This window comes from Bactrocera oleae, chromosome X (assembly GCF_042242935.1).
Source record: "Bactrocera oleae isolate idBacOlea1 chromosome X, idBacOlea1, whole genome shotgun sequence".
Lineage (NCBI taxonomy): Eukaryota > Metazoa > Arthropoda > Insecta > Diptera > Tephritidae > Bactrocera > Bactrocera oleae.
This window is the reverse complement of record NC_091541.1, coordinates 33,486,174-33,504,900: the sequence shown is the minus strand read 5'-3', so window position 1 is coordinate 33,504,900 and position 18,727 is coordinate 33,486,174. Positions and strand designations below refer to the sequence as shown.

The window sequence follows — 18,727 nt, the reverse complement described above, 5'->3', positions numbered from 1 at the left end:
TAATTATTGTATTTCGGCGTTTAAAAGAAATTTGTGTTTTCATTTGTCATTTGAGCCATTCACAAAAGTAAAACTGCTGTAAAATATTCAAAATGAAACTTGGTAGCATGCCTTAAATCAGGTATCTGCATACTATCTTGTACAAATTCATTTCGATAACTTTGTTGTTGCTTTTACATGTAAGTTTTTTGAAAAGAGAGCAGCGCGCAAAGATAACGAGCACAATGGCGAATGGAAGACAGCTATAGTTACTAGTATTAATTTCAGATCACACCCGCTACCCCCTTACATAATTTTACGATATATCTAGATGTGCATTGCTTGTTAAGTTTGCTATTTGAAACAGATATTTTGTTTTAAAGTGGCAATCAAGACTACATTCTTTAATGATATACAGAGGAAGCTTTGTCTATCAGTCGCAACAAATGCGCCTTACAAAAACACATTTATGTTTGTATTGTCATTACTTATATACTTACACATATTTTTATGTATAACACACATTATTTACAGCTGCTTTCAAAATTTCATAAACTGTTCACATAGCTGTCACAGCAATTTAGGCATTTACTAAAGCGCATATTAATGTGTATATTTATACGATTAGGTATCATCTTACAGATTTCTATTCAGTAGAATAGAAATGATTTATTATATATTTACACATATATTTATATATTACACATAGGAATGCGCCTTTATTTAACAGCTGCTTTCTAAATTTCACAAACTGTTCACATACATGTCACATCAATTTAAGCATTTACTTTAGTACATAATTAAACACATATCAATATGTAATTTGTACGATCAGGTATCGTTTAAGAGTTTTCTAGATATTCAGTAGAATAGAAATGATGGTGATAAAATTCCGCCAATATCATGAAAAAATGTTCCTATTATGAACAAATATATAACCAATAAATGAAGTATTTTTTATATACATGTACATACATTATGTATAGCAGGAAATTAAAATTTGTATTGTTAACTTACTGCTTAAAAATTGTTGAAACAATTTACACCTGCTGCTGCGAAGAAAAAAATCCGTCACACTTAGAATAAATTTGCAAATTAGCGCACAATTTTTTACACCCCTAAATATTAATATATGATTCGTAAAATAATATTAAAATCGTTTTCTTTGAAATAACAAATTATATCAGAAATAACTTAAAACTTTCAGATGATAAGAATACGAGATGGGAAATACCAAAAAAAGCAGGAACAAATACTCAGGAAAATTAAGAATAAGCGCATTAAACGCGAGACCAGCGAAAAATGATTTTTAGCTGACAAATAAAACGGGCAAAATTTAACGAAACGCCAACGCTAGAAACAGTATTATATATCTATATAAATGTAGATATACATTTATTTATATATATTCTTTTTTATGTTTTGTATATGTGTTTGGAACGCATCCATGAATAGGCTGCACACGGGTATATACATGTATCTAAGTAATTTCTGTTGGTATATACACAATACCAATGTGAACAACAGATTTTTTTCTTAATTTTGTGTTTCATATAAACATATGTACAAAGTATAAATGTACATATCTGCATATATCCGGGCAAGTTAGCAAAAAAAAAATAATAATACTAATACTGTAATTACGTTTTTCAGACATTTGAACACAATACCCTAAATATTAAGATTTTCATATGTCTAAATCAAATTTAGTGGATTGATACAACCGGTGTCTCCCGCTTCTGTATGCCCATTATAATTATTTCCGTCTCGTTAGTTTGATTTATAACGAACTTAACGATTTCACCATTACATTAATGAGATGTTTATATGTGTCTTAATAAAATTTAGTGGAATATATAAAACCGGTGCCTCCAGCTCCTGTAGGTAGGTAGGTAGAGTGGCTGTCTGACGACGCACCTAGGTCTATAGGAGACCCATTGTGATACCACCGGGACTAATGTTCCCTCACTCTATTGTCTTCTCTCTAAACCACCCCGTGCTTCTGATGAAGCTCATCAGTACAAATAGTTTTATATGAGCAACTTCCGAGACGTCGACCGATAATTGTGACTTTTTTCCTGTATAGAGCTTTGCCTTCGCATAGAAGCTGTTTTACCTCCTAGCAGCTTCTACAATAGTTATTGTATGGTGCCCCTAGTCTGGTGGCATGTCTACCAAGTAGACAGCGACCTATTAGCACTCCTACTAGACTTGTTATGTCATTCCTTTTGAATTTTAATAGTCGGTATGTGCAGCCCATGTTCTATTCATGCCACGTTTGCCTGCTTGTTGAGCAGGGATTGTCTCCACCGAGACTCAGCTAAATTTATAACATGTTCGTCGATTAAATATTTAGAAATGGCCAGAGGCATAAACATTTTCTCTTTTTCGGAGTCTAATTGTAAGGTGGTGTCTGGCTAGTTCATCTACTTCGCAGTTACCAAGGATATCACTATGAACCTATTGCAGGTTTCCAGCTCCTGTATACCCATTATAATTATTTCCGTCTTGTTAATTTGATTTATAACGTACTTAATAGACGGTTTCACCAATACATTAATGAAATGGAACAAAGATACCAGGGAAGATGCAGCTTCTCAGGGATGGCAGACTACTGTTAGATGCTGCAGAGCGAAATTACAAGCGAACTACTCACTGGGAACAATAAAATTGTATTTAGTACTTACTAGTTTATGTATTTGAGATTAAAAAAAATAAGTTTTGTTTCGCAATTATAAATAATTTTTTTTAGTATTAGTTATGCTATTTTAATAAATAAAAGAAATATTAAAAATTATATTTTTTTAGTAATAATATTTAAAAACAAACTACTATTCTTATATTTTCAAACAAAACATTATAATAATACTACTGAAGAAAGGTCGCAAATAGCAGCTTTTTTTTAAGATTAAATAATAGTTTAAGCAGACAAATAATAAAACAAGATAATAATAATAACGACAAATATATGAAAAGCTTTTTATACAAGGCCTTGTCGAACAGTTTGTACGACAACTATATGCTACAATAGTGTATTTGAAAAATTTACATAGGGTTAATTGGCCCCATAAAATGTAAACAAAAGGGTCATTGACATAGCTGAAAACAAAGGTCTTGACTTGGCTAAATGTAAACAAAAGGACCACTGTCCCCAAAAAGTGTAAACAAAGAGGTCATTGACCTCATAAAATGTTAACAGAGAAGTCATTGACCCTAAAAAAAGTAAGCAAAAGGATCATTGACCTAAATGTAAACAAAGGTTGTTGACTTGGCTAAAGATCTTAAATGAAAAACTTTTTTATTTGATAAGATATCTTCACGAAATTTGGCATTAATTATATCCCAAGGCAACAACACAATCTACGAGTATTAATTTTTAGATCGGACCACTATAGCATACAGCTGCTACACAAACTGATGGCAATATCAATCCATCAAATATTTTTATACTTTTTTATGTTCTAAGAAACTTACCTGTGAAGGGTTTCAGAGCTTTGGAACTGTAGTCAACATGTTTTCTAATTACTTTGATCCCTTCAACGTTTAGCAATATTGTCGCATTTTCTACGGTTTTAATATAAAATTGATACCTTCTGTTCAGTTTTTTTTTATTTTACATTTTATAAAAAATTTAATAAGTAAAATAATTGCTGCATATCACATGATAGCTAACGAGTAAAATTAAATCAACAAACGTATGTAGACGGTACATTAGGGTGACCGTTATTTGAATTTTTGAAAACAAATGCCTAAATCATTTTACTTTTTTCATATATTTAATATGAGTTTTTTTAATATTTTCCTATAATAAGCTTATAAATCTACAACTTTAAAATAATAATGTTCAAATTTTCCGCCCTAAACAAAAGTTCGTTATGATTTTTTTTAATAAAAACACTCCTTTAAAGATCGTACGCAGTTCAAGTTATGCTGCGATTAGTCAACGACGCAAAAACATATACTGCATCAGCTTACACGATCTTATGAGAGCGCAATGTACAGGGGTGGCATGTGCTAAAATAGCGTAAATGTGAACAAAAGAAAACAACTGATTTCTACGTTGTCGGTAAGTACGGAAGGGCGGAATGTCAATGACTGTTTCCAGCATGAATCTGTCAAAAAAACCGTATAATAAACGCTAATTTTGAATTGCTCTCACATTGTAATAAATTGGGCATCCCTTTATCTCTGGAAACTCTGTTTTTATGCTTGAAATGCAATGCAATGTAACATTGCCTACAGGGATAATGGGATGATCAACTCTTTCCAAAGTGAGAGCGCCTCAAAATTGGCTTTTTTTCATTGTAGCCATATGGGACAAAATAATAATTTTTGGGAATTTAAAATAAAATAAACAACATTTATTTAGATTAAATATTATTATACATGTATCTCTTAAATACATGCAGAAACTATTTAAACCATTTTTTGTGATTTTGTAATACATTAAAACCATTGATGTTTGAACTATCAATACTTAATCAAAAGAATAAATGTATTAGCTCTCAATTAATAAATGTTTTTTATAATTTTCAATTGAAAATTAATACTACTAAGCTTGGCATCACAAAAGATTTCATCACATACATTTCAATTTCGCGTTTTTTTTCACTTTCATTGTTTTCCAATTTTTGTTAGTGATCTTTAACAGCAGCAACAAATCTCTCTGTTTACATATTTTTCTGTAGGATTTCAATCTGGCCGTCCCTCTTTTCCAATTGCTAAACGTCAAAACCCATTGAACTTTGACAGTTAGCTGAGTTCAGTAGGTTTGACGTTTAGCAATTGCGCTCTCATTTCCAGTGAGATATGAGTTGGGCATCTCTTTATCTCTGATTGCCTACCTTAAAAGCAATGAGTGCAACATGTACTTGGTGTTAAAAGTGCATGATGTATGTATGGAAAATAGAAAAAGAAACGTTGGAAAATCGTGTCGATTTAAATTTTTATAATCGAAGTGCGCTTAAAAAACCTAATCAAAATAGTAATTTGTGATAATCGTACAATTATAATACCATAACATACTTATAATTTCATGAACAGTGGTCTGGATCGACTTCATAATCAGGAATCTCGGCACATATGATATCATCTATTTGGTCAGGCTGAATTCTTTCCACTAACCAAATAAGAATGTGTGCGTGCGGCAGGCCTCGCTTTTGCCATTCGGTTGAATACATCCGGCATCGAATATCTCCAAAGACGCGTTGTTTAACAATAAAGTTCATCAGGGACCGAATTTTTTGCCTGAATATACGTGCTGTGATGTCGTGTCTATCACTTGTTGTTTGTCCGGGAAGCAGCAATTGTATAATTTCTATCCATTTTGGATTACAGGTAAAAGTAATAAAGAGATCGGGTCGACCGTAATGACGAACATATGTCATTGCATCTTGTGCATATTCATGCATTTGACGTGGACTACCAATGTATGTCGCCGGCAGAATAGTTAATCGACCAATATTAGCTGCATTTCCTTCAGTACTAACTGCATCACGTAAATGGATGTACTCCTCAGAACGCAGTTTGGCTTGGTTCAACCTAATGAATGTTAAACGTTCCGTTTCTATTTTTACATACATGTCAACGCAATACTGCTGAAACAATCGACGAAACCGCAGCAAATAGTTGTCAGCATTTTGACGAATCATCAAACGATATGCGTAATAATTCATTGAGCTAACTTTCTTTGTAGTTTCTTCACCTGAAAATAAAAATTTTATAATTAACCATTTCAAAGGCAAATTTTAAAGGCAAACAATACAGACATTAACCATTTTTTGAATAAGCATTATTTAAAATCAGTGTCTTTCACAAATAAATGAAATAAATTATGATACTGATACTCACCATTCAATGGATTTTTCATTTTAATATCCATCATCTCCTTGCCAAAACATCAGCGGGTATTGTAATGTGTCATATGATCTATGAGTTTCAGATATTTGTTGCAGTTGCCCAGTATCGCGACATGTAAGCACAATATCCCTTTTTTCCAATTGTTCACCAAAAATCAGGATGGCAACTTCGTCTACTGTTGGAGCATTAAATGTCCTTTCGTGTGTTCCAGATGGTCGTTTATCTGCGTTGACTCTGGTCGTCCCTCTTTTTCCAATTGCTAAACGTCAGACCTCCTGAACTTTGACAGTTGCTTGAGTTCAGGAGGTTTTGACGTTTAGCAATTGCGCTCTCATTTCCAGTGAGAGATGAGTTGGGCATCTCTTTATCTCTGATGATATAGAAGTGGTGGCAGAGATAAAGAGTTCCAAACTCATCTCTGACTGCTGCTGAAGATCACTAACAAAAATTGGAAAACAATGAATATTAAAGAAAACGCGAAATAGGAATGTATGTGATAAAATCTTTTGTGATGCCATGCTTCATGGTATTAATTTTCAATTGAAAATGCTAACAAAAAAAACCTTTATTAATTGAGAGCTAATACTATAATTCATTTTATTAAGTATTGGAAGTCCAAAAGTTAGTTGTTTTAATATACCATCCTCTCCACCTCCATTTATTAAACGTCCATTACAGAATAATATTTAATCGTAATAAATGTACTCTCACTACTATTTTTATAACGCTTTATATGTTGTATGTATTGTTTGTATGTTTGTAACTTTTTCTGTGCAAGCGTTAATTTGAGTATAAATTGAGATATCTGGTGCGTTTGACCTACGTAATAATTACAGCAGTACAGCAACAAACAAAAACTTAACTAGAACGTGATGCTGTTGCAAGTGTACTTTGACAAATTTGCAACACTGCTGTCGTGATTGCCATCTCGAACGCACCCATTTTGATGAAACTTGCTACATATGTGTCTTGGCACCCAAGAGAGGACATTATTGTAGATGAACTGTAACGAAGCTTTTTGTTGCCCCTGCTTCTTCTGATTTGCTGAGGTATACTCGCCGTGTCCAGGGTTCGTTACAATATAAATTTGTAAACTATGGGGCTCTTTGCAAATCGCTTTTATTTAGAAGTGCACACTACCACACGTACTTTATTATATATTATTATTATAATCTCTGGAACTGCGTTCAAGGAGCGCCGCCCGTTGCTGGCGTTCCGACAGTTTCCTTCACACTTCTCTGGAACTACGTTTCAGAAGCGCCGCCCGTTGCTGGCGTTCCGACAGTTTCCTTCACACTCTCTGGAACTACGTTTCAGAAGCGCCGCCCGTTGCTGGCGTTCCGACAGTTTCCTTCACACTCTCTGGAACTGCGTTTTAGGAGCGCCGCCCGTTGCTGGCATTCCGACAGTGTCCTTCACACTTCTCTGGAACTGCGTTTCAGAAGCGCCGCCCGTTGCTGGCGTTCCGACAGTTTCCTTCACGCTTTCTGGAACTGCGTTTAAGGAGCGTCACCCGTTGCTGGCGTTCTGACAGGGTAGTGGTTCTCGAAACTCGTTAGCGCGTCACTATCACGCGGAATTACGGAGGGCAGTGACAGCGGCCGCGATGCCAAACGTGGAGCAGGTCAGAGGATCGACTCACTACCCACTTCACGCGTGACTTCGGGCCTTCCCACGTTAAGGAGTGAAATGCCTGCCAGAGGATCGACTCACTGCGAGACATTCACTTCTTACCGCACGAAACGTCACTTACCTTTCCGCGCTCCCGTTGGATAATTGGTATACTATCGCGTATACTACCCTGCCAGCGTGCGTCCCGGGGTGACTTACCTTCCGTGTTTCAGCTCCGTTGTGCTCGCCTTCGCAGCCCTATCCTTCAAGCCCGCCAATCGTTGTGCTCGTCTTCACGGTCCTGAGTCGATCATCCGGCCAACGTTGTGCTCGCCTTCGCAGTCCGATCCTGAATGACTGCTGATCGGCCTGCTTGCTTTCCACCAAGCCGTGTTTTTTTTTTTCTCCCTTTTTTTTTTTTTTTTTTTTTTTCTGCTTTAACTTGCTTTTAATTCTTGTATAATCTTCACGTTCTAATACAATTATTTTTTTTTTTCAATTCCATAGACTTATAAACTAGTTTCGGCGATTTCTGGGAAGGCCTCAAGTCCTGTTCCGAGTGCGTCGTTGATGGGTACTTTTATACCTTCTGGGGGAAGCTGTTCCGCGGGTGGTGGTGCTAAAGTTGGTGTGCTTGTTACCTCTGCGTCATTGGTCGTCTTTGCGTCTTGATGATGTCTGAAGGTAGCTAACATGTGAGCCCGCTTCTTCGCTGCCATCTCCGCTGTGAAAGGCTCGGAGATGCATCCGGGCGCTCCTTCACCTTGTCCTATATAGCGCATGACTCGTTCCATTGTCTCCAGCACGTAAATGCCGCAATCGTCCGTATTTTCCCTGTTGTGGCACCTCTAACAGGAGTTCCCGGAAATCGAGTTTTTCCTGGCCGTACCTCTCCTTATATTCCCACTGGAGGAATTCGCGCCAGGCCGTGGTTGCATGGGTGACCTTACCCCTCGTCCAGGAATCTGCCGTCCATAACTGGTGTGGTTGACAACACACTGTGTCGGTCATGTGGTGCGTAAGCTCGCGATTCGATAGGGCGAGCACATACCAGTGATGAGCGACGTTGTGTGGTGCTAGGACTACACGCTGTCCGAAGATGTCTATGTTTCGGATCCAGCGGTGAATGCGGCGGAAATTTTCCTCTCGTCCCCCTGGTTGGTTCAACTGCCAGACAACAAAGGGGCTGAGTATCGTGCCTTTCGGTCCAAATTCGGTCTCCAGGTACTTTGCCCAGGCGTCGATCACGGTGTCCGTTAGCCAGGATCCATCTTCTAGGGAGAGTAAGTCCGCTCGGTACAGGGAGACTCCACCTTGTCCCGGTGGGAAGGTCAGTTCCACCCTATCCCTCTCAGGTTCGGTATTCTCCTGGTCCGAGGAGAGTTCGATCACTGGTGGTTGTCGCGGTACCGTGGCATCATCTGAGCTAGACGTATCGCTACTAGCCTTGCTGCTGTCGCTTGGTGTTCTTCCACTCGTCGGACTCCCGTGGACTTCTTCTTGATTTGGTTCATCTATTTCCTGAACAACTACTCGGCCGACGATGCATGGCGTTGTGGCTACGTGGGCCGCGATAGTGCGTCTCATGGCGGCTTGTGTTGTTCGTGCATCCATTTCACTTGTAGTGGGTTTGTGGTGTGTTAGCTGTGTGTAGTGGTGTTGACGGCCTTGGATACGTTGGCGGTGTTAGCGTTGGCCTCGAATGTCGCTGTCACATGTATCAGCTTTAGGTGTCGCGACGCCGCGTGCATAGCGTCTGCACGCGCTGAGCAAGCACTTCTAGTACCTGTGGTGCTGGCTGCTTCCAGTGCCTGTGTCCTGGGGAGCTTCACCTTCTCCTCCTCCATCCGTTCACGGAACCGCTTCAAACTGTTCTGCCACTTCTCGTCGTTATTCATATTTTCTTTATTTTAAATTTACTTTCTTTAAAAGTGTCCGGTACGTCTTGCCTTGCTGACAGCTCGCGGTTGAATGAATGAACTGTCTCGATTGGTCACCAAATTTACTCCTTCAAATATTTTCTATTATTATTTAATTTTTTTATTATTATTATTTTTTTTTTTTTTGTTTTTTTTTTTTTTAAACGGTTACAGCCATGTGGTACGGTTTCAATTCGCTGATGTTCACCGTTTTCTCCTTTCCGCCGTCAACTTTTAGAAGTTCTACGATCACTGGTGAGGCATACCTGAGAATTTGATAAGGCCCATCATACTTCGGGGCTAACTTTGCGGCGAAGCCCTCAGTGGCTTTAGAGAGGTGATGCTCTTTCGCGAGAACTAGTTCTCCGATCACGGGGGTCCATTTTCTGCGTCTCAGGTTATAATGCCGGGCTTGATCCGTTGCCGCCTTCTCCATATTTTGTCGAACAATTTTGAAGGCCTCCTGCATCCTATTGGACTTTTCCTCAGCTGTCGTGGATGTCATGCCGGTGCCGATATTAACTTCGTCGAAGAGTGCCTTTGGCAGTCGCGGCTCTCGTCCTTGTACGAGGAATGCTGGGCTATATCCCGTGGATGCCGAAATGCTGGAATTCACTGCGAGCTTGATCTCTGGGAGAAAATCATCCCATCGCTGGTGTCGGGCCTTACTGAGTTGTGCAATAATTCGCTTAATTGTCCGATTGGCTCGCTCCGTGGGATTCTCTTGAGGGGTGTAGGGTGCGGTGAATTGCTGGCGTACCCCTAATTCCTTAAGGTAGTGTTGCCACAGCGTACTAGTAAATTGCACGCCGTTGTCCGAAATAAGAATCTTCGGGACGCCAAATCTTGCGAGGATTCGTTCTCTAAATGCGCGACGAAGTCCTTCTGCTGTAGCGCGCCTCATGGGTACTAATTCTACCCACTTGCTGAAGCGGTCGAAGAATACTAGTAACATAGTATTTCCATGCGTGGATCGCGGTAAGGGTCCAATGAAGTCAGTGCAAACTGTGGCAAACGGTTCTTGTGCCACCTGTGAAAGCATCTTTCCTGCTGGTTTCTGCTGACCTTCCTTGTATTTCTGGCAAGACTCACACTGGCGTACGTAACGGCTAATGTCGCGAAACATCCCTGGCCAGTAATATCGGCTAGCCACCCGGGCTACTGTCCGGCGTATACCCATATGTCCGGCGCTAGGTATATCGTGGTTCTCTTGCAGGACTCTTAAGCGGAGGGGTTTAGGCACACATAGCTTCCAGGGTACAGCCTCTTCATCCTGGGATCGACACGGAATGTGGCGACAGAGTTGGCCATCCTTTTCCATGTAGTCCGCGTACTTCTCGGGGTTCGCGCGTACTTCCTCTGCTCGTTTTCGCAACCAGTTGCATTGTGGCGCCACCGTCGTCGCTTGTCGTATGGTCTCTAGCGGTTGACGAGACAGTGCGTCCGCTACTAAGTTGAGTTTCCCTTTGCGATACTCGATGTCGAAAGTATGTTGCTGTAATTCTAAAGCCCATCGTGCTATACGACCAGAAGGACTTTGTATGGAATTCAGCCACTTCAGTGACATGTGATCCGTTATCACCTTGAATTTATATCCCTCTAGGTAGGGTCTCATTTTCCGGATACCCCAGACTATGGCGAGGCACTCCTTTTCGGTTGCCGAATAGTTGGTCTCCGTCTTATCCAGTTTGCGGCTAGCGTAAGCTATTACGCGTTCACCTCCTTCTAGTTTCTGTGTTAGCACTGCACCAAGGCCAATGTTGCTAGCGTCCGTCTGCAAGGTAAATGTCTGGCTGAAATCCGGACATGCGAGAACCGGAGCCTCCGTTAGCTTACACTTGATGCTTTCAAACGCTTCTTGTTGTTCAGCTCCCCATCTCCAGTGTCTCCCTTTCTTTAATAAAGCGGTGAGCGGCTGGCTCATCGTCGCGAAGTCGGGTACAAAGCGGCGATACCAGGAGGCTATCCCAAGATATTGGCGTACTTCTTTTACGTTAGTTGGCGGCTTTAGCTCCTGGATTGCTGCTACTTTCTCGGGGTCGGTGTGGATGCCTTTGTCACTGATCACGTGACCTAAATACCGAAGTTCCTTCTTAAAAAACTCGCATTTCTCAGGGTTGATACGAAGGTTGGCCTGCTGTAGTCTCTGCAGTACCTTGCGTAGATTCTGTATATGTTCCTCGAATGTAGAGCCTATCACGATTATGTCGTCGAGGTAGGCAAAGGCGTGTGGTTCCATCTCTGGGCCTATGACCTGGTCGAGGACCCTCTGGAACGTCGCAGGTGCCGAGTGTAAGCCAAATGGCATGACGCGCCATTGGAATAGGCCACGCCCAGGAACGGTGAAGGCTGTGTATGTGCGGCTGCCTTGCTCCAAAGGTATCTGCCAGTAGCCGTTCTTGAGGTCCAGACTACTAATATACCTTGCTCGTCGTAACTTGTCCAATATGTGTTGTATTCTAGGTAAGGGGTATGCGTCGGGTACTGATCGGGCGTTGAGTTGCCGATAATCCACGCATAGACGCCACTTACCGTTTTTCTTCCGGGCCAATACAATCGGCGCGCTGTGTGGGCTGTGAGACGGCTCGATGCATCCCTTCGATAGCAGCTCATCGATTTCATTGTTGATAACCGCTTGCATCGCTGGATTTCGTGGGAAATATCGTTGCTTGATGGGGCGGTTGTCGGTCATAGTGATTTTATGCTCCGCCACTGTCGTCACTCCACTCATGGTTTCAAATTTTTGAAGCTCTTCTGCTAAGAAGTCGCGTATGCGGGCCGCTTCGTTTCTCTCGTTGATGGTCGATCTAGGCTCGACTCTATTAATCCTCCTGCGCTTTAGTTTACGTCTTTTGTTGCACTTCGTTCTACTGGATTTTTGTAGTCGGCTCTTTGGTGTAGTTGCCGTTGCGTTGCCTACCTTTTCTGGTGGCATGGTGTAGAAGGCCGCTGTATGCTGCGCATCTGGTGCTGTCAGCACTACCTGATGACCTCCGCAGGATATCTTAGCTCCCATACTCCCCAGTGTATCTAACCCGAGTATGACGTCATCAATCGCACCGGGCATAACATGCAACACTGCTTGGAGTGATGACTGTCCGAGTTGGATGTTGGTTTCAACGGCGTCGTAAATCTTGCTGGTGGTACCGTCGGCCATTTGTATTTGCATGGCTACGGTAACCTTCTTACCACTCCCGGTCGTGTCCATACGTTCTGCAAGTCGTGACGATACGAAACTTTTTGAGGCGCCGGTGTCGATGACGGCTTCCGCCGGTTCTCCGCCAAGCTTGATTAAGGCGTACAACCGGCCGCGTTCCTGATGCATAATTGTTGGCGTGTCGGCGCTGAGTTCTGTGGGTCCGCCGCGCCTTTCTCTTGGCGGAACCCTCGGCCGTTTCCCTGTCGTTGGCCGCAGCATTCTTTGGTTAGCACATCCGCTCGACCACACTCCCAGCAAAATATCTTTCTGGGATTACGGCACCTCCTAGCGTAGTGTCCTTCCTGGCCACATCTCCTGCATGTGTTTCCAGGCATAAAGGTTGGGTTCGTGGATGGTTGTTGGTGATGCGCGTTTACCGTAGTATCGTGTTGAGAAACCGTGTGCTGCTGTTGCGAACGTGCTGATGCGGACTGGACGGGTGGATGGTCTGGCCGTGATGTATTTCTTACCTCGTGGTCACCTATGATGTGTCTCGTCATCTCGCGGCGTGCCGTCTCTACAGTTCTCCGATGTCCTTCATGGATGCTCTCGTATTCTTCTGCAAGCGTGATAAGTTCGGCTAGTGTCTCGAAATCTCGACGCCGAATGTAGAGTAGGTAATCGGTGTGGCTGTTTCGGAAGATCCTTTCCAACCGCTGCTCCTGATTATATCCAGCGTGTCTCATTAGGTTCTGCATAGCGAGGACGTAGTCTTTGTACTTTTCTCGCACGTGTTGTCTTCGTTGCCGCATGTCGTCTTCGAGGCGTTCGAAGTAGCGTGCTGGTAAGAAGAATCGCAAAAAATCCCTTTTGAAGGTACTCCAACTCCTCCAATGTTCGTTGTTGTTGCGATACCATTGGAGAGCGGTACCGCACAGTAACTCGGGCATGGTTCTTGGAAGAAGGTCTGTGTCTATTACGTATACTTCGGAAAGCTCTTCCAATCGTTCGATGAACGCTAATGGGTCTCTCCCGCCGTCGTACTTTACGGACCACTTCCTCACCTGGTCGATGATAGGTGCGAATGTAAGCATCTGGCTCCGTTGCATCGACATGCCGCTATTCGGCATGCTTATTGGTGGCGGTAGTCGTCGTGATGATTCTGCGAAAATGTCCGCAGTTCCTCTGCCTTGATCTGGTGGAAGTGGTGTCTTCTGATCGCCTTCGTCTCGTGAAGCGAAGTCATTTCCTTTGTATGCAGCTTCCATTTTTAACAATTTCTCTTGTATTTCGGAGTCCTCGTGCGCCTTGGCTGCCAGTGCAGTTATGCGCTTCCGAATTTCCCGCGTGGTGCCTATGTGGTCAACGCCCAAATTCTCTGCGAAGGAGATTAGTTGCTCCTTAGATACGTTGTCCAACCACATAAGATCTGTCATTTTCCTGATGTTATACGATTTACCGAGTCCCTGCTCGGGCGCCAATTGTAACGAAGCTTTTTGTTGCCCCTGCTTCTTCTGATTTGCTGAGGTATACTCGCCGTGTCCAGGGTTCGTTACAATATAAATTTGTAAACTATGGGGCTCTTTGCAAATCGCTTTTATTTAGAAGTGCACACTACCACACGTACTTTATTATATATTATTATTATAATCTCTGGAACTGCGTTCAAGGAGCGCCGCCCGTTGCTGGCGTTCCGACAGTTTCCTTCACACTTCTCTGGAACTACGTTTCAGAAGCGCCGCCCGTTGCTGGCGTTCCGACAGTTTCCTTCACACTCTCTGGAACTACGTTTCAGAAGCGCCGCCCGTTGCTGGCGTTCCGACAGTTTCCTTCACACTCTCTGGAACTGCGTTTTAGGAGCGCCGCCCGTTGCTGGCATTCCGACAGTGTCCTTCACACTTCTCTGGAACTGCGTTTCAGAAGCGCCGCCCGTTGCTGGCGTTCCGACAGTTTCCTTCACACTCTCTGGAACTGCGTTTCAGAAGCGCCGCCCGTTGCTGGCGTTCCGACAGTTTCCTTCACGCTTTCTGGAACTGCGTTTAAGGAGCGTCACCCGTTGCTGGCGTTCTGACAGGGTAGGGGTTCTCGAAACTCGTTAGCGCGTCACTATCACGCGGAATTACGGAGGGCAGTGACAGCGGCCGCGATGCCAAACGTGGAGCAGGTCAGAGGATCGACTCACTACCCACTTCACGCGTGACTTCGGGCCTTCCCACGTTAAGGAGTGAAATGCCTGCCAGAGGATCGACTCACTGCGAGACATTCACTTCTTACCGCACGAAACGTCACTTACCTTTCCGCGCTCCCGTTGGATAATTGGTATACTATCGCGTATACTACCCTGCCAGCGTGCGTCCCGGGGTGACTTACCTTCCGTGTTTCAGCTCCGTTGTGCTCGCCTTCGCAGCCCTATCCTTCAAGCCCGCCAATCGTTGTGCTCGTCTTCACGGTCCTGAGTCGATCATCCGGCCAACGTTGTGCTCGCCTTCGCAGTCCGATCCTGAATGACTGCTGATCGGCCTGCTTGCTTTCCACCAAGCCGTGTGTTGCTTGCTCGCCCGTTCGCAACATGATGCTTAGGATGGCGTGTGTTGCTAGAAGTGGCGTGATTTTCCCGTTGCAGACCAATACTCGCTGTGCCGCTTGCGTGGCGTGATTTAACTGTTGTGTGGCAACATGTTGCCTTAGGATGGCGTGTGTTGCTAGAAGTGGCGTGATGTAACTGTTGTGTCGCAACATGTTGCTTTAGGATGGCGTGTGTTGCTAAAAGTGGCGTGATTTTCCCGTTGCAGCCCAATACTCGTGCCGTTGATTTTATTTAACAGGGTGCGTCTTCATGTGTTGTGTGGGCTAAATTCCCTCTGGACATTTAGTTCTCACAGAACGTAATCAGACTACTGCTACACCCACAAAACGCCATTAAAAGAAAACCTATAAAAGGCCATAACTAAGCACTAAATTAAGATACCGAACTGTATTTTGGTACATGGGATCACGGTAATAAAGGACACCTATTCGCTGAATTTTTTTTTTTAAATAGTCTCGTCCCATTAATGGTTTAATGTGCATATCTTCCAAACCACTGAAGCTAACTCAACCAAATTTGCTGAGAGGAAGCCTTTTTCATACGCTGTGAAAATGGGTAAAATCAGATAATAACCCCGCCCACTTCCTATATACCGGTTATGTTAAAAACTATTAACAGTGCGATAACTCACTAACTAAATGCGCAATAACAGTGAATTTCACAAACAAGATGTTATACTATGTTCGCACCGAATTGAAATCCACTTGAAAACACAATTTGTGGATTGTGGAACCAAACTCGTTCTGACCGACATTGTGTGTTTTCGATGAGTTTTCATTGACAGTTCACACATCTATTTGTTTACATGTGTTATGTACCCTACAAGAACAGTGACGTCATCTGATGGGTAATATGACAGTCATAGCTGAAAAAATGTTGTCAGTGCGCAGAACCAAGTTTCTATCATTTTCTTAAGAGCCTTGTTTTCTTTTTGCTGAAAATTGTCAGTTATGACTGAAACGCTATCAGAAGTGAAAAATTCTTTTGCGCAGTAGATAATATAATTTTTATTTCTTTAATAAATTTCAAACTTTTAATCACAATTAGTTATAATGATATACTTAAATATAAAATGGAATGCAACAAAAAATAAAATAAAATATGAAAATATATATATAAATTTTCACTTGATGCCATCTCCTCCTCTCAATAGCTCTGCGTACATCTTTCTCCAATCAGTGGATAGTTCTGAATATCAAAATGCAAATGTAAATTAACAGTACTGACATATCAAATGTGAGTGTATTGGTGAACCCATCAGCAGTTTCTTGTAGGGTACGTTTAGGCCAATTATAGAATGTAAACAAATTGTCAACTGACATTTAGGGCTGGCAGAATCTGTCTTCTAATAATATCGATTAAACTAGAGCAGGCACCGATTATAATGAGTGGAATGTAAGTTTTCAAGGGGTTTTCAGCGAAAACTGTGTTTTCGTTTGAAAGATTTTGTATGGATGAAAACACAAGTTTTCGCGTGAAAACCTCTTTTGTCTATGAAAACGCGAATTTTGTGTCGGTGCGAACATAGTATTAGGAAAGAGCTTTATAGGAGGAGTTGTAAAAATTGGAAATGGTCGTGGCGTCACCAAACTTTAGGTGAAATCCTATATCTCAGGACCTATCGAGCTAGTTTCAACCTAATTTGGTATGTAGTGTTACCTAGTCATTCCTATCACTTACTGCGAAAATAAGCGAAATCGTACAATGACTACAAAACTATGTGGCTAAAATTTGAATAACAAATTTACTTCAACGCATCCTTAAATAAAGTGATAAAACCACGTACGGCTAAATAATTAGTATAGTTTAATATACTAAAAAACTAAAAATTAAAAGCATATTATTGTGAGATAAGCGTGGGAGGGTTTGTGCCTTATTTTTCGTATGTCGAGCATACCATACTTTTCTCATAATAATTCAAGTATTTTTCAGTCAATACTTCTTGCAGTTTAAATAAGGAATTATTTTATAAGGCTTTTCTCATAATAATTCAAGTATTTTTCAGTCAATATTTCTTAGGAATAAGGAATTATTTAATCTGAATCTTTTTTTCTTGAAGTGCTTCAAAAGCGTGTTTTTCAGTTTTTCGAAACTATCTATATTTATTCATTTAACAACGAAAAGTTAGATGTGGCAGTAGTGTAAGACCTGAAACTTTACAAGTGTAGTAGTGAATTGGTTACTGCCGGGTTGTAGGGTAGCAGGTGTAATTAATTCAGCTTTTATTGGTTTGACGTTCAAAACAGAAATTTTATCGGTTTTGTTATCAGAAACGGAGCAAGAGGATAATCGCTGATATATATGAAATGTAAGTTAAGAAATTAATTTATATTATTATTACGATTTAATTTATCTTTATTTTTATAGGGCAAAATATAAGAATAAAACACAAAATTTCATAAGTATTGAGTTTATTGAAAAAAAGAGGATTTAAAAAACGTAATAAACGGAATTTAACACCCAAATGTGTCTTTATTCAATCGTTAATGAGATAAACAGGCATGTTCTCGAACAACTGTGTTCTACAATTCGTTCGACTTCATTTGATTTAGAATTTCAGTTCGAAACAGCTGATTTCTTTGTGACAGTTTGACAAAGCAATGAACGATATCATCAAGGTCGAATCGAAAATGAACACGTTATAAAATAGACGATATTGAACCAGAAATTGGGTTAGAAATCGATTCAATTGACGAGGAAATAGCTGAAAATGAGGAAAGTAATAGTTCAAATAATATTGGTCAAAATTTAGGACTATGCAAGAAATTTGCTATTATAATATAAAACGCAAAAATTTAAATAAAATACAAATAAATTGTATGTGTAGTTAAATGGTGCGTATTTATTATGTTAATTCATTCTCTAGCATTTTCATTTTTATTTTAACTTTTTCGTGTTTTCTAAGGTGATGCCTTTACTGTTCCTCTAAACTTTGAGATTTTAGGCGATTTTGTTCTGCTAATAAATTATTTTGTTTTTCAACTGTCCGGCAAAGCCGTTGAATATTATTCGCTTCTTCTTAATATTGCATCAATTGTTGCTGGCACTCACTAAATCAGTAAAGGTTATGGAAATTTTTCCCATACCATTTGATTGTGTGTCATGTACGTTAGGAGGGAGTCCCGATTTTCGGAAACTCGTAGTCGTTTTGCGGCTCGTAGGGTAACCACGGTTTCCCTGCTTGTTTGTAGAGGTTCTTCCTCTGATTCGCTAATACAGAAACTTGTTACTGCCCCAAAACTTCGAGAATTTGAAATGCCCTCAACGGTCGCGAAAATTCCACAGATCCTTGCAACACATTCTTCGCTATTCGTTAATATATGCTTGTTGAAGGGTCCACCGCCAATCGCTCTTGCTTCTAAATTGTTACGCGCAACCTTTTTGCGAATCCAGTCAAACCATATCTTAATAATAAAAGAAGAAATACAGTTTAAAATTCATTTATTTTAATAATCGATTAAATACCACTTACATTTTTTATAGTTTCATCAGTTTTTCTGGTGTGGTCCTTCTGCATTCAGCAACGTGGCTAGCTCCTTCCATGTTTCTTCTACTGCCACTCTATCTCGTTTAGAAAAATTGCATGCTAAATCGGAATACGTTTCCATAAATTCAATATGGATTATTTCTTGT

The 18,727-nt window shown here is 41.0% G+C and overlaps 1 protein-coding gene and 2 long non-coding RNA genes across 12 annotated transcripts in view; 1 reads left to right on the top strand and 2 right to left on the bottom strand.

Annotated features, from left to right (window-relative positions):
* The window catches only part of LOC106621201 (interaptin), a 113,028-nt gene extending 111,707 nt beyond the window's left edge, over positions 1–1,321 (bottom strand). For 2 of the 10 annotated variants that reach the window (XM_070112455.1, XM_070112456.1), the window contains exon 1: positions 997–1,304. The gene's annotated coding sequence lies outside the window, so the exon portion shown is untranslated. Of the gene's footprint in view, positions 1–289; positions 309–479; positions 499–996 lie in introns of those variants that run through there. The other 8 variants (XM_070112453.1, XM_070112454.1, XM_070112448.1 and 5 more) reach the window with 6 other exon arrangements.
* A 15,199-nt stretch (positions 1,322–16,520) lies between these two features.
* LOC118680924 (uncharacterized) lies at positions 16,521–18,727 on the top strand. Its single transcript, XR_011397285.1, has 4 exons — positions 16,521–16,739; positions 17,154–17,402; positions 17,462–17,928; positions 18,578–18,727. It is a non-coding gene; the product is annotated as an uncharacterized lncRNA (long non-coding RNA).
* On the bottom strand, positions 17,910–18,680 carry LOC106624969 (uncharacterized). The gene is made up of 2 exons (XR_011397286.1): positions 18,567–18,680; positions 17,910–18,498 (listed from the first exon to the last, which is right to left on the bottom strand). It is a non-coding gene; the product is annotated as an uncharacterized lncRNA (long non-coding RNA).